Here is a 13,659-nt window from a genome sequence, read left to right on the forward strand (position 1 = left end):
ACATTTCTTGCAAGGGAATTAACAAAGGAGGCCTGTGTTATTTCAGTATGCAGGGTAATAGAGGATAAGGTGGTAGTAATAATAAGGGATGCCAAAGCGATAAACCCAGCAATTAACAATCCATCAAACCGACGATGTTGCCGTTTTGGAATACGAAAATGATCAGCTAGTATCTGCAGGGCAGAATCCGCAGGGGACTCAGCCCAAGGGTGGGATAATGAGGTGGGTAGTATAGCATGACTAGGTTTTTCTACTATAAGAATAGTAGCAGTGGCATCACGGGCAGAAATACATTGGGTAAGTCTACAATTATCACATGTAATATTCCAGAGGGAAGGGAAGGGGATAAGGGACGGGTAGCCAACAAGGAAGGCTTGCGGTGGCAATATACATGCTCTTATTTGCCGTTCTTCCATGTGGACTGGGATAGAATCGAAAGGGACCTGTAATCGAGCAAAAGCAAGTGTGATTGGACCCAAAGCAGCAAAAGCCCGCCAAAGGTGTAGGTACAAAAGGGAGGAAGTCCCTGCACGAGGGGAACCTAAAGCTTGGAAAGCTTCCGTGGGCAAGGACCCAAGATAACCATGCAAAGGGGATGAATAAGTAAGGTTATCATGTCCGCCCCAATTCAATAGCGTGGCTGAGAATACGTGGGAGGATAAATGAATAACCGTGGGAAAAGGTTGTCGACACGTTTGCCAAATAGGCAAAACCAACTCTGAAGGCGGCCAAGACGAGTTGGCAAACACACAAGAAGGAAGTTCGGGTACGGGGTGTGTGGTTCCCAGATGATGGGATACAGCAGTCAAACGGGTAATCCCACAGTACACCGAACGGGGCTGTGGTTCACGCAATTCTCTTTCTTGAGCCCAAGTAGTGAGGAGGAGCAGAGACAGACACGGACTTGGGGTCAGAGCTGCAGAGAAACATATAGGAGTGCGAGTAGCAAGGAGGGAGACATTGACAAGTGCCTTTTCCACTGGTCCTTCCCATGGAATCGCATCCCCCCCTACAAGATCAGAAGCATTAGTGAGAATATCTCCCACCGGGTCCTGCCACGTAACGGGCCGCAGCCACGGAGGGTACGGAATAAAAGTCCAATAGTCCTCAGTAATCACAACGGTGGAAAAAACTAGGATCAGGAAAGCGATCATCATTTTGGGGAACTGGGCCGCTGATCCTCCGGAGGAAAAGTCGCGGAGTCTGTCTCCTGGTTCTCGGTCAGCTCCTGAAGTACGCAGGGTGAGGGAGAACGCACTGTAGAAAGGACGCGGCGTATGTTCTTTGTAGGTATCCAGATCGGGCGGTCCTCAGTTTCTGGAAAGACACAAGCATAACCTCGGCCCCACGTTAATAAGGGATCTGGCCCTCGCCACTGTCGCATGAGGGGGTCCTTCCATTTTACTCTTTCTGGGTGTTCCTTAGTTTCCCTACCACCCCATTTTTCAGCGGGGGTGAGACCTTTGTCATCCATAGGTAAAACATTAAGGGTATATATAGCGGATTGTAATTGTCTATGGGGAGAGGTCAGTTCATCTCCCCCTTTCTGTTTTTCCAAAAAGGCTTTGAGCCAACGATGACGATTTTCGACAATGACTTGACGTGTGGGATTGTACGGAATACCCGTAACAAGGCGGATAGCAAAAGTATTACAGAAAGACCGGAACGCCTTAGAAGTGTATGCGGGGCCATTGTCAGTTTTAAATACCTGTGGGATTCTCTTAAAGGCAAAAGCAAGAAACAAATGATCCATAACATGTTTGGCTGATTCACCAGTGTGAGCCGACGCAAAAGTAAATAATGTACAGGTATCAACAGTAACATGAATAAAAGCCAATCTGCCAAAGGGAGGGTAATGCATGACGTCCATTTGCCACAGCTTTCTTGGCGCAAGACCACGGGGATTCGTGGCTTCAGAGGTCGCAGGTAATGTAGTAACACAGGAGGTACAAGCTTTCACAATAGCCCGCGCGCTTTCCCGAGAAATGCCAAATTGACGGCGTAACATTCCTGCCCCTTGGTGGAGGCGCCGGTAGCTTGCGAAGCTGCAGCTGTAGCGTCTAAAGGGAGAAGAGCCGGAGCCAACAGTGGTGCAACGAAAATAATCGCTCTTGGTACGCCAGCAATTTCCCTAGTAAGTAGGTCCGCACAAGCATTACCTTCAACCAATGGTCCGGGGCGGGACGAATGCGCCCTAATATGAGAAGTATAAAAACGATGAGAACGAGCGCGAATCATTGCTTGAAGTTCCTGGAACAAAGGAAAAATGGCTGCTTCGGAAAACCGGAGCGCAAGCAGTCTCAATGTAAAGAGTAACAAAGCATGCATACCGGCTATCTGAAATAATATTAAGTGATTGAGGGAAATCACGAAGGACTGACATCACAGCTACAAGTTCCGCATGTTGAGCGGAATGGAACAGAATGGGGATAACGCGGGAAGTGTCCGGAGGACAATAAGAGGCGGCTCGGCCTTTCTTTCCATCTGTAAAAACTGTGGTAGCCCCCGGTATTGGGTCCGGAACCGTGATGCAGGGGAATACCCATGCAAAAGGTGAGAAAACCTTTAATCGTGGAATATCTGGGAGACCAGTAACCCAAGCCCCGGTATGCATTGCCGAAAGGATCTGCCAATCGGGATCGTTGCCAAGAAGTGTGGCAAGTTGATCTGAAGTATATGGTTGGTATAATGCAGAGGGTCCGGTCCCAGAAAGGATGGTAATGCGCCTAATTAAACGACCCAATAACTGGGCTACCGAGGTCGGATATGGGGGAACAGAGCGGTGGGGCTGAGTGGGCAAATGCATCCACTCAACCAATTGTTGTTCTTGACATATAACCCCTGTTGGCATGACAGAGGTGGGAACGACAGCGGCGGATAAGGGTATCCCTGGGGTGACACGGTCCACCGTAGCCCGAGCCAATTTTTTGACTACCTGCTTTAACTCCTGGGCGGCTTGTGGTGAAAGGGAGTGGGGGGAAGAGAGCTCCGGGGCTCCTCGCAAGATAGCAAAAAGGTGAGATAATTGATCGGTGGGGATTCTAAGATAAGGGCGCACCCGGTTTAATTCCCCCAGTAATTTTTGGAAATCATTAAGGGGTTTTAATTTTGAAACATCCAAGGTAGGGGTCACAGGGGACACTGTCCGATCTGTCAAAATATGTCCCAGATAGGTGATCGGGGGCTTTGTCTGGACTTTCTCGGGTGCAACCCACAGCCCTCCAGATTCTAGAGCCGCCAGAAGAGCAGGCCGTAAGGCGTGTAGTTGGGTTGCGGTGGCACAAGCACATAATATGTCATCCATATAGTGAATAATATACGCCTCAGGATGCTTGACGCGGAGCGGCGCTATCAGAAGCGCAACGTAAGTCTGGCAAATTGTGGGGCTATTTTTCATTCCCTGGGGGAGGACCGTCCAATGATATCGTTCAGTAAGTTGAGTCCTGTTGACCACAGGGACTGAAAACGCAAATCGAATATGATCGTCCGGGTGGAGCGGAATAGAGAAAAAACAATCCTGAATATGTACTACTAATATCGGCCAATTCCTAGGGATCATAGCCGGGTTCGGGAGCCCAGGTTGCAGCGCTCCCATCGGCTGCATCATTTTATTAATTTCTCTGAGATCAGTCAACATCCTCCAGGCCCCCGAGCGCTTTTTTATCACAAAGACAGGGGAATTCCAAGGGCTATCGGAGGGTTCAATATGCCCCGCCGCTAATTGTTCCGCGACTATCACTTGTAAAGCAGCCAATTTCGGGGTTGGTAGCGACCACTATTAGATTCATTGTATAGGACGACTGTAACCCATAATCGCGAATACTTTTCCACAACTCCTTAATCAACTCATAAGAGAGAGAGTCCTACTGAGCAGGCCGCCCGGGAAGATACACCACCGGCATCGCTTGCAGTAGCTGTACATCCCCTGGGCGCAATGCCTCCTGCCGGCAGCCCGAAAGGGCCCCGATCTAGGCAGGCTGCGCCGTAGCAGGCACAGCATATACATACGGCGGCGCAGCAGACAAAGGGGGAGCAAGCGGGTGGAGGGGGAACGATCGACGAACGGGATACCGCCTGCAGGCACTGGGCCTGCAAAATGTCCTTTGCTGTGGGCACGGCAGCAGCCGTCGTTGTAAGAGGGGCTAAAAGCGGGTATAGATCAGATCCCTCCTCCCAGAGTCAGAAGGATCGCCAGAGTCATTATGATCCAGGTCCCGATACAAGTCCTCGGGATCCGGAACAGCAGCATACATCGGCTCCAATTCTTTTGTTGGAGGCAAAACGTCAAAGGACAGGGGATCCTCCTGATCACTCCCTGCCCCCAATTCGCGTGTCGCCAGCGCCTCCTGCAACACCCGTTCAGCGGGATGGAGCGCCCGCAGCGCCGTAAAAACAGTTTTCCATGTAATCAGTACCCCTTTGGGTAGGGACTGGGACACGCTTTCACGAGTCTGTAGCTCCCTGTAAGTCCTTGTAAGCATCTCGAAAGTGATTTGAACTGGAGGTCGGGTGCTATCATTGCGACGTGCTTGCTCCGAGCACAAATCAAAAAATTCTGCCTTCTAAAGCAAATAGTCTCTGCCATCCAGGACAGTCTTGGCTAAGGTTTGCCAATCATACGGGCAAAGGATTGAGGAAGCAATACTTTCTATGAGTGCTAGCATATAAGGAGCGGTGGGCCCACATGTCGTAGCACCCTGTTTCACTTCTTTTAATAGTTTGAAATTCAGGAGTTCGTGGGTACGTATTAATTGACCTGGATTAGCAGGGTCAGGTTGCTCCATCACAGGGAAACCCATCAATAATTCAATAGGTATCTCCTCTCCCCCTTCCATAGCAGCCCCCATCACTCGCTATAGAGGTGTTTGTGCTGGTTTTGGGACCCATGGAGGGGGTGGTGGAGGTGGTGGTGCGGAAGGAGCTGGCTCAGTGAAAGGATTCCACTTTCCTTCCTTTGGAAACCAAGGGCAGCATTTTTCCACACATTCCAAAAATTGTCCAATCTGGGCAGTGGTGATAATCAACCCACGAGCCTTTACGACATCCTTAAGTAATTGGATATAATGATCCCGAGAACGGAATTGAATTTGTCCCATTTTCTTCCCTGCTGTAAGCCTGGTGTTTGAAAATGAAAGTAAACTTAAATGCCCTCACCTTTTCGGTTCCTTAGTGAGTCACTGCGCAGTGATGAGTTGCTTCGTGAGGGTTGCGGTGCTGAGTCTGAGGGTCCAGGCTTCATGTCCCTGTCCCTGATCGGGCGCCATTTGTTGCCGTATGCCTCCACGCGTCCAGTGCAGTGGGGAGACGGGCACTCGCAACGGAAGAACGCAGGCCAGGCGAGTCTCAAGGTGGACAAGGAGACTGTTTATTGGATTAAGCAGCAAGACTTTTATATCTTTCAGTCACATTCTGTATTTTTCCATGTTGCTGTGTTTATAACTAACACAGCCATTCTGTAACCTTCAAAACCAGTAACAAGAACCACCCGTCTATGCAAGGCAATAGGGCCAATAACAAGGGAGAGCCTGTCCACAGCTCTCCTCTCAGTTCCTTGTAGGTCTTCCTGTGAGCACGGAAGGCCTGGCTTACTACTTAGGCCCAGTAATTGATGGGCCAGATGTTAGGTCTGCCACACTCTGGGCCTCAGTTACCTCATCTGTAAAATGGATATTAAGACGGTGAGCCCCATGTGGGACAACCTGATTACCTTGTATTCCCCCCAGCGCTTAGAACAGTGCTTCGCAAATAGTAAGCGCTGAACAAATGCCGTTATATGTACTGGATAAACCTTCGGCAAATCACTTCACTTTTCTGTGCCCCAGTTCCCTCATCTGTAAAATGGAGGTTAAGACTGTGAGACCCATGTGTGATCTAGACTTTATACAATCCGATTATCTTGTATCTACCCCAGTGCATAGTACAGCAACTTGTCTGCTATGAGACCTTGGGCAAGCCACTTAACTTTTCTGTGCTTCAGTAACCTCATCTGTAAAATGGGAATTAAGATTGTAAGCCCCATGTGGGGCAACCTGATTACCTTGTATCTACCCCAGTACTTAGAACAGTGCTTGGCACATAGTAAGTACTTAACAAATACTATTATTAGTAGTAGTATTATATTACAGTACCTGGCACATAGTAAGCCTTAATAAATACCATTTAAGAAAGAAGGAGACACTCACAACGCTGCACTTTGATTCTGGACCTCAGTCATTCTCACCGCTCTGTGGTGGCCAGGGTGACATTTATAAGGAAAGGTTTCATGTCCTTATCTCCCTCCAGGCCAATGATTTTCTTGTCACTACCAGGATCCTGACATTGTCACGTGCAAGCAGGAGATTGTTTGTCCCCAGTGCCCAGAAACCACTTGTGTCAGCCCATCATAATATTATTTTTACTATGATTGTTGTTAGTATCATTACCGTTATTGTCGTCATTACTTGACAACATTACTTGACATTACTTGACGTCAGCACTTGACCCCAGCTAAGGGAAGCGAGGCGGTATAGTAGGTGCTGTTGCATTTGGGATTTCTCCACTTGAGGGCACGGAGGGCAAACCGAAAGCCAGAATCTAAATTTGCTGCTCATCCCTGGGCAGACTCATCTAGTTCATCAGGCACTCGTACAGGTGGGTTTGAAAGCGGACAGGGACCGACCCATCTGAGCAGCAAGTATCTTAACCTGGAAGAGAGGCATGGCGATCTCACAGCGGGCTTTTCAGCCACCTTTGCATACATGGATAGGATCTTACCATCGGTAGAATCTTGGTTGGAAAGGAAGGACAGCTGGATTTATGTACCTGTGTCTATAATCCAAGAGTTAAGTACTTAGTACAGTGCTCTGCACACAGCAAGCTTTCAAGTCCTCTTGACTGAATCCACGGTTATGGAATGTGACTTGAGGCATTTTTCTGCCTGTCTGTGTCTGAGTTGCTCCACCCGTAGTCACTCAGTTGACAGCTGGGACTGAAGTCCTGTAGTACCTTGCACAGTGGGGAAACAAACTTTAGCCTCTGTCTTACAGGAAGAATATCCGGAAAATAGTGTATCATAATGGTAGCTTGTCCCCAGTGGTGCTAGAACTATCCCCCCTAGGTGATTAATTAACTTTCATTTTTCAATAATCAAATGTAAATTTGTCCATGAAAATGTATTTGAACAGTGAGGCTGTGTTTGCACCTCCTCTTGCCAAGCTTGCCACACCCCTGTCTTCAGTGCTAGTAGAGTTCCTTTTCCTGCTGGCCAACATATTCATTTCCCTTGCCAGTTCTTTCTGTCGGTGAAATTTGTGTTTTTGCCAGTATCACTGATCTGAGGCGTGGCTCATTTGGTCCAACTCCTCATTTGCAAAGACGGTCAGGGAACGGGCCAGAAGATAACATCATCGGGTCTAAAAGGATGTTTTCCTCCTCGGCCTGGGCCGCAGTCTCAGCCACTCGAGCCTCAGTGTTGTAAGAAGCGATCTAGGATCCCATAGGAATCTTAGAAAACTGTGCTCAACCAGACGAACAACACTTCCCCCCTCCTCACTTCCTCCCTCCTGATCCCTTGACTGGACTGACCATGGATTCGGTGTTCATTTCGGAGGAGTGTTTGTGCAGTGTGGGTGGGGCGGCATCGATGGAAGACCTTGAGGGAGCCTGGTCCAAGGGATGAGAGAAAGGAGGGAGCTGTTTTCTTCCCTTTTGTGTGTATCCGGAGGAAATAAAATCTGCACTGTGTCTTTGCCTTATTCCAGAGGCCCTGGCACGAATACGAGCACAACTTCCAGATCATGTACAAAGTGGGAATGGGGCACGAGCCACCTATTCCTGAGACGATAAGCCCTGAAGGCAAAGACTTCCTTTCTCACTGCCTGGAAAGTGATCCAAAGATGAGATGGTCAGCCAGCCAGCTCCTGGATCATCCATTTGTCAAGGTTTGGCCACTTGTTCTTTACAGCGTGGATTGTGGGGTTTTTCCAGGATCGTTACTGCCGGTTAAGCCTACGGGGAAATCTCTGAAGTTTTCCAAAGCTCTGTCGGCCGATCGCGTGGCCCAGTCGATGCAGCAGGGGCCTGGGAATCAGAAGGACCTGGGTTCTAATTCCGGCTCCGCCTCTTCTCTGTTGTGTGACCTTGGGCAAGTCACTTCTCTTCCCTGTGCCTCGGTTATCTCATCTGTAAAATGGGGATTAAGACTGTGAGCCCTGTGTGGGGCAGGGACGGGGTCTAACCTGATTTGGTTGCATCCACCCCAGCACTTAGTACAGTGCCTGGCACATAGTAAGCGCTTAACAAGTACCACAATTGAGGGCAAGAATGAAAGATCATTAAAATCCTGCCTGTGGGAGGAATATGTTTTAGCTTAAGGCCATAACTGGTGCAGTCACAATCACTTCATTCATTCAATTGTATTGAGTGCTTACTATGTGCAGAGCACTGTACTAAACACTTGGGAAGTACAAGCTGGCAACATAATCTGTTGGCAACTTATGTGCAGAGCACTGTACTATGCATTTGGGGGATTATTATACAGCAGAGTTGGCAGACCTGTTCCTTGTCCACAATGAGCTTACAGCCTAGGGAGGAAGTGAACTGGAAGTGACTTAAAAATCCCTACGCTCTCGAATAATTCCATATACTCTGGTGATTTTAGTCACACGGTACCTCCCTTTGGTTTTATAGACAGTGGAGCCTAAGGCAGTTCCAGCACTCATTCACTTTGCCCCCTCCTACTCTCCCAAGCACTGAGTACAGTGGTCTGCACACGATAAGCATTCAATAAATACGATTGAGAAATCTCTACGCTGAATTTCTCAGTTTCCCTCAGACCTGGTGAGTCTTCAGTTACAAGGAGAGTTATTTCCCCTTTCATTTAGCTGTGCTCTTATCTAGATATGATGACTTGTGATTCCGTGGAGGCTGGAGGCTGAGAATGCCACCGCCAATCATCTCCCCTTGCCTAACTACATGGCTCCCAATCAGTACAAGTGGAGATTTAGTCCATTCAATCAATGGTATTTATCGAGCAGTTACTGTGGGCAGAGTACTGTACAAAGCGCTCGAGAGAGTATATAGTACACCAAAGTTGGTAGAAGCATTCCCTGCCAACAACAAGCCTAACGTCGATTTTCTCTCATGTTTCCCCGTAGGTTTGCACGGATGAAGAATGAAGCTATTCAGTACGTGGACCCTTGTGTAAATACTCCGATGGATTCTCTCAATCACTTCTGTATGTAATATTTACATAAAGACTGTCAAGAAACAGTGTAAACATTTTTAACCTACCATGACTGAAGACTGCACAGGTGACAAGCGTCACTTCTCCTGCTGCTCGTGTCTATTTGACTTTGGCACATGATGCTCATATGATCGTGTCCGCAAGTTTAAAAGAAGCCTGCATGTTCAAGTAGAAGTGCCATTACTACTGTACATGGACCATTACCTTTTTCTCATCCTCTCCGTTTCTCACATGACTGAGAACTGTAATTATTAATATGTAGTATTTTTTGGTGACCTTTCTAGGTTCGAATGAAGTTGTAGTGTTATCAGGCTTCCTGGACCTTGTTTTTTAATCTCCGACTTGTTGAGTGCACTGACTGTGAACATTTTCTCCTTTTTTTGGCCTGCTGCGGATTTGTTACGCAAAAAGGCTCATTGATGAAATTGAAGAACAAGATGGGGTTTTTTTTCTCAATAAATGGTCTATTAAAGGAGGTTTGGGTAATGCTATTGTTCTTAATGTTTACATTCTTATTATTCTGGAGCCGTAGAGTCTGTCGGATAACCGATACATTGTGTAGCTTTTATTCACGACCTACCTCAACTCAGATAGCATTATCTAAAAGTGAAAGGGATCGAATCAGATACAAAATCTTTCTTGGAGTGAGAGGTTCTTGGTTTTTCTTACTTGCTTACAAAAATAAACAAAAATCAACAAACGGGTGTCGAGAGAATGGTTCCATTTTCAGAGACTTTAAGGTGCTCTTTCCAGAGCCAGCGGACATTGGACCTTTTATGCAATAGGGTCCTCTTCTACTCGTTTCGTAGGTCTGTAAAATAATGAATTTATCAGTTGAGTAATGCCAACAATAGATCTGACCTACAAATTAGACATAATATCTGTGATTGCTAAATACCTAGGGGGGGTAAGTATATTTTGAATTTGGGGAATTCAAATGCTTGGGCAAAGGAGTATCAAAGCTCCTGTGACTCTTCATTGGGTTTTTCCAGTGGCTAAGTGGAAAGAACAATCAAAGAGTGCTTCAACCCCTGGGCTAATGATAATTTCTTTTCTGAATGCCCTGACACTCCAACGAGAACGATAGCATGATGATGATGGTATTTGTTGAGCGCTTAGTAGACGTCAAGGACCGTACTAAGCTCTGAGCACTGTTCTGAGCACTGAGCACTGTTAAACCGTTATTCCAGTAAGATGACCTTCAGAGGCAAAGGTAAGCAGCAAAAGTAAGCAGAACTTCTAAAACAAAGCACAGTCGCGCCAACAACAGAACTGTTTGTTCCTGTTTGCCCCTCTTTCCACATGCCTTCCTTTTCCAGGTTTCTCAGTCTCCAGATCTGGGTCAGCAATGCCATAATACTAATAGTGCTATTTAACTGCTTTCCGTGTGCCAAATTTTGTAGTAAGTTCTGGAGTAGCAGATAAAATAATTATTACGGTACTTGTTAAGCCCTTAATATGTTCCAAGCACTGTACTAAGCACTGCCATTGTTGTGATGATAATCTTACTATGGTACTTAATAAGAATGGCATTTATTATGCACTTGCTATGTGCTAAGCACTGTTCTGAGCACTGGGGAGGTTACAAGATGATCAGGTTGTCCCTCGGGGGCTCACAGTCAATCCCCATTTTACAGATGAGGGAACTGAGACGCAGAGATGTTAAATGACTTGCCCAAAGTCACACAGCTGACAGTTGGCAGAGCAGGGATTTGAACCCATGACCACTGACTCCATAGCCCGGGCTCTTTCCACTGAGCCACGCTGCTTCTCTAAGTTCTTTAAGTGCTTATTATGTAACCACCACTGTGCTAAGCCCTAGAGTAGATACAATAGTACTTGTTAAGCCGATAATATGTGCCAAGCGGTGCACTAAGCGCTGAGATAGGTGTAATAATAAGAATAATTATAGTACTTAACTGCTTTTTATGTGCCAAGCACTGGGGTAGATAATGATAATGATAGTACTTAGAGTATTTTTAAAAAGAAAGGGAAGCAGAGAGGTGACTATCCTTGCCATCCTGGACAGCAAGGAAGCGCTTGGAACTTTGAACATAAAGGGTTGCTTTCCTCACAGGATCCTTTAACCCTCTTGGTACCTAACAACTGTGGTATTTGTTAAGCGCTTACTAGGTGCCAAGTACTGTACTTACCGCTGGGATAGATACAAAATAATTGGGTTCCACATGGGGCTCACATTCTAAGTATGAGGGAACACAGTCATTGAATCCCCATTTTGAGGATGAAGGAACCGAGGCACAGACAAGTTAAGTGATGTCCCCAAGGTCACACAGCAGGTAAGTGTCAGAACTGAGGTTAGAACCCTGGTCCTCTGATTCCCAGGCCTGTGCTCTTTCCACTATGTCACCCTGCTTCCCGTATTTGCTTGAAGGAAGAGCCTAGAAGGAAAACGAAGCTCCTCCCTGCCTTCCACACACATGACCGACCCCATGATAGGTTTTACATGTCAAATAGCAATTGCTATCCATAACGTTTGGGGGAAGTAGGGGGGAGGAGGGGGGAATTAATGTCCAGGCCGCTTCTTGGTACCATCTGACATAGTAGCTCAGCTGCTTATTTAGAGAAGCAGCGTGGCTCAGTGGAAAGAGCGTGGGCCTTGGAGTCAGGGGTCGTGGGTTCAAATCCCAATTCCGCCGCTTGTCAGCTGTATGACTTTGGGCAAGTCACTTAACTTCTCTGTGCCTCACTTCCCTCATCTGTAAAAATGGGGATTAAGACTGTGAGCCCCCCGTGGGACAACCTGATCACCTTGTCACCTCCCCAGCGCATAGAGCAGTGCCGTGCACATAGCAAGCGCTTGATAAATGCCGCTATTATTATTATTATTATTTTTCTTTTACCATCAGCTGCTTTCTGGAAAGTCAGTGAAACACTTAAGGCTCTTTCCGCACAGCTAATCATTATGCATTGATTATGTATGTATGAACCTGTATGAGGTTCATGAACTCTAACCCTTTAGTAACTTCTCTTGGAGAACTCTCACCGTTTAATAAACATCTCTTAGGAAATCAAGGTGAGGAAAAGATCCATTTCCAGGTGAGGCTTCAGGATACTTTTATCTAGTTTTCTGTATGCTACCTAATTACGGCAGGCTAGCCAATTCTCAGAAAGGTTGTGATGACTACAAATGTTTGGGGTGGTAAAGAAGTGTTTTTCTGTTGCTTCTTGAAGGATGAAATTGCTAGCATTAACCTTGCACACAAAGTAGTTTAACTGCAGTTACTGGGACAATTGTGTGAATTGCCTTTGGGATTAGCTAACTGCTATGCTATGTGCTTCAGTCCCCCAAGACTATATCCCTTAATGGAATTTCTTCTTGTTTTTCACCACCTTCCTGGCTCTCTTCTATAGGGAGCTAACAGTATTTCTGACAAGATGGTTCATTCATTTAATCATAGCTAGTGAGCACTTACTCTGGGCAGAACACTGTACTAAGCGCTTGGGAAGTACAGTTCAGCAACAGAGACAATCTGCCCACAATGGGCTCACAGTCTACAAGAGGGAGACAGTCATCAAAACAAGTAAACAGGCATCAGTAGCAATCAATCAATCAATCAATCATTCGTATTTATTGAGCGCTTACTGTGTGCAGAGCACTGTACTAAGCGCTTGGGAAGTACAAATTGGCAGCATATGGAGACAGTCCCTACCCAACAGTGGGCTCACAGTCTAAAAGGGGGAGACAGAAAACAAAACCAAACTAACAAAACAAAATAAATAGAATAAATATGTGCAAGTAAAATAAATAAATAGATAAATAGAGTAACAAATATGTACAAACATATATACATCAATACAGGTAGCAGTAGCAGCAAAGTAAGCGCTAAAGTATAGCTATATACACATCATTAATAATAAATAGAATTATAAATATGTCCATTTATACCCAAGTGCTGTGGGCGGGGAGGGGGTAGAGAGCAAAGAGAGCTAGTTAGGGCGTTGAGGAGGAGGAGGAGAGGAAAAGGGGAGCTTAGTCCGGGAAAGTCTGGAGGAGGTGAGCCTTCAGTAGGGCTTTGAAGTGGAGAAGTGTGATTGGTGGATTTGAGGAGGAGGGCATTATAGGCCGATAATGATTATTATAGGGGAAGGGTACTTCTTCCTGCCAGCAGTTTAGGGGGATTAAAAGCCTCATATACAAATCCATATACTCCATTCCTTCCCCGAATTTCCTTTCATGTCCGGCTCCTCCGTTGTTTGTTAAGTCTTGGGGATATGCGTTACAACTATCAAAGCCTTCCAAACACTTAGTAAGGTCCTTGAAGGTTACAAATCCAATTGCATAGGTGAAGGAGAGGGGAAAGGATGGGGGAAAAGGAGACCTTAGTCCAGGGCAGGACGAATTCATTTATTCATTCATTCGATCGTATTTATTGAGTGCTAACTGTGCAGAGTACTGTACTAAGTGCTTGAGGCAG

The sequence above is a fragment of the Tachyglossus aculeatus genome, chromosome 8 (genome assembly GCF_015852505.1).
Source record: "Tachyglossus aculeatus isolate mTacAcu1 chromosome 8, mTacAcu1.pri, whole genome shotgun sequence".
NCBI lineage: Eukaryota > Metazoa > Chordata > Mammalia > Monotremata > Tachyglossidae > Tachyglossus > Tachyglossus aculeatus.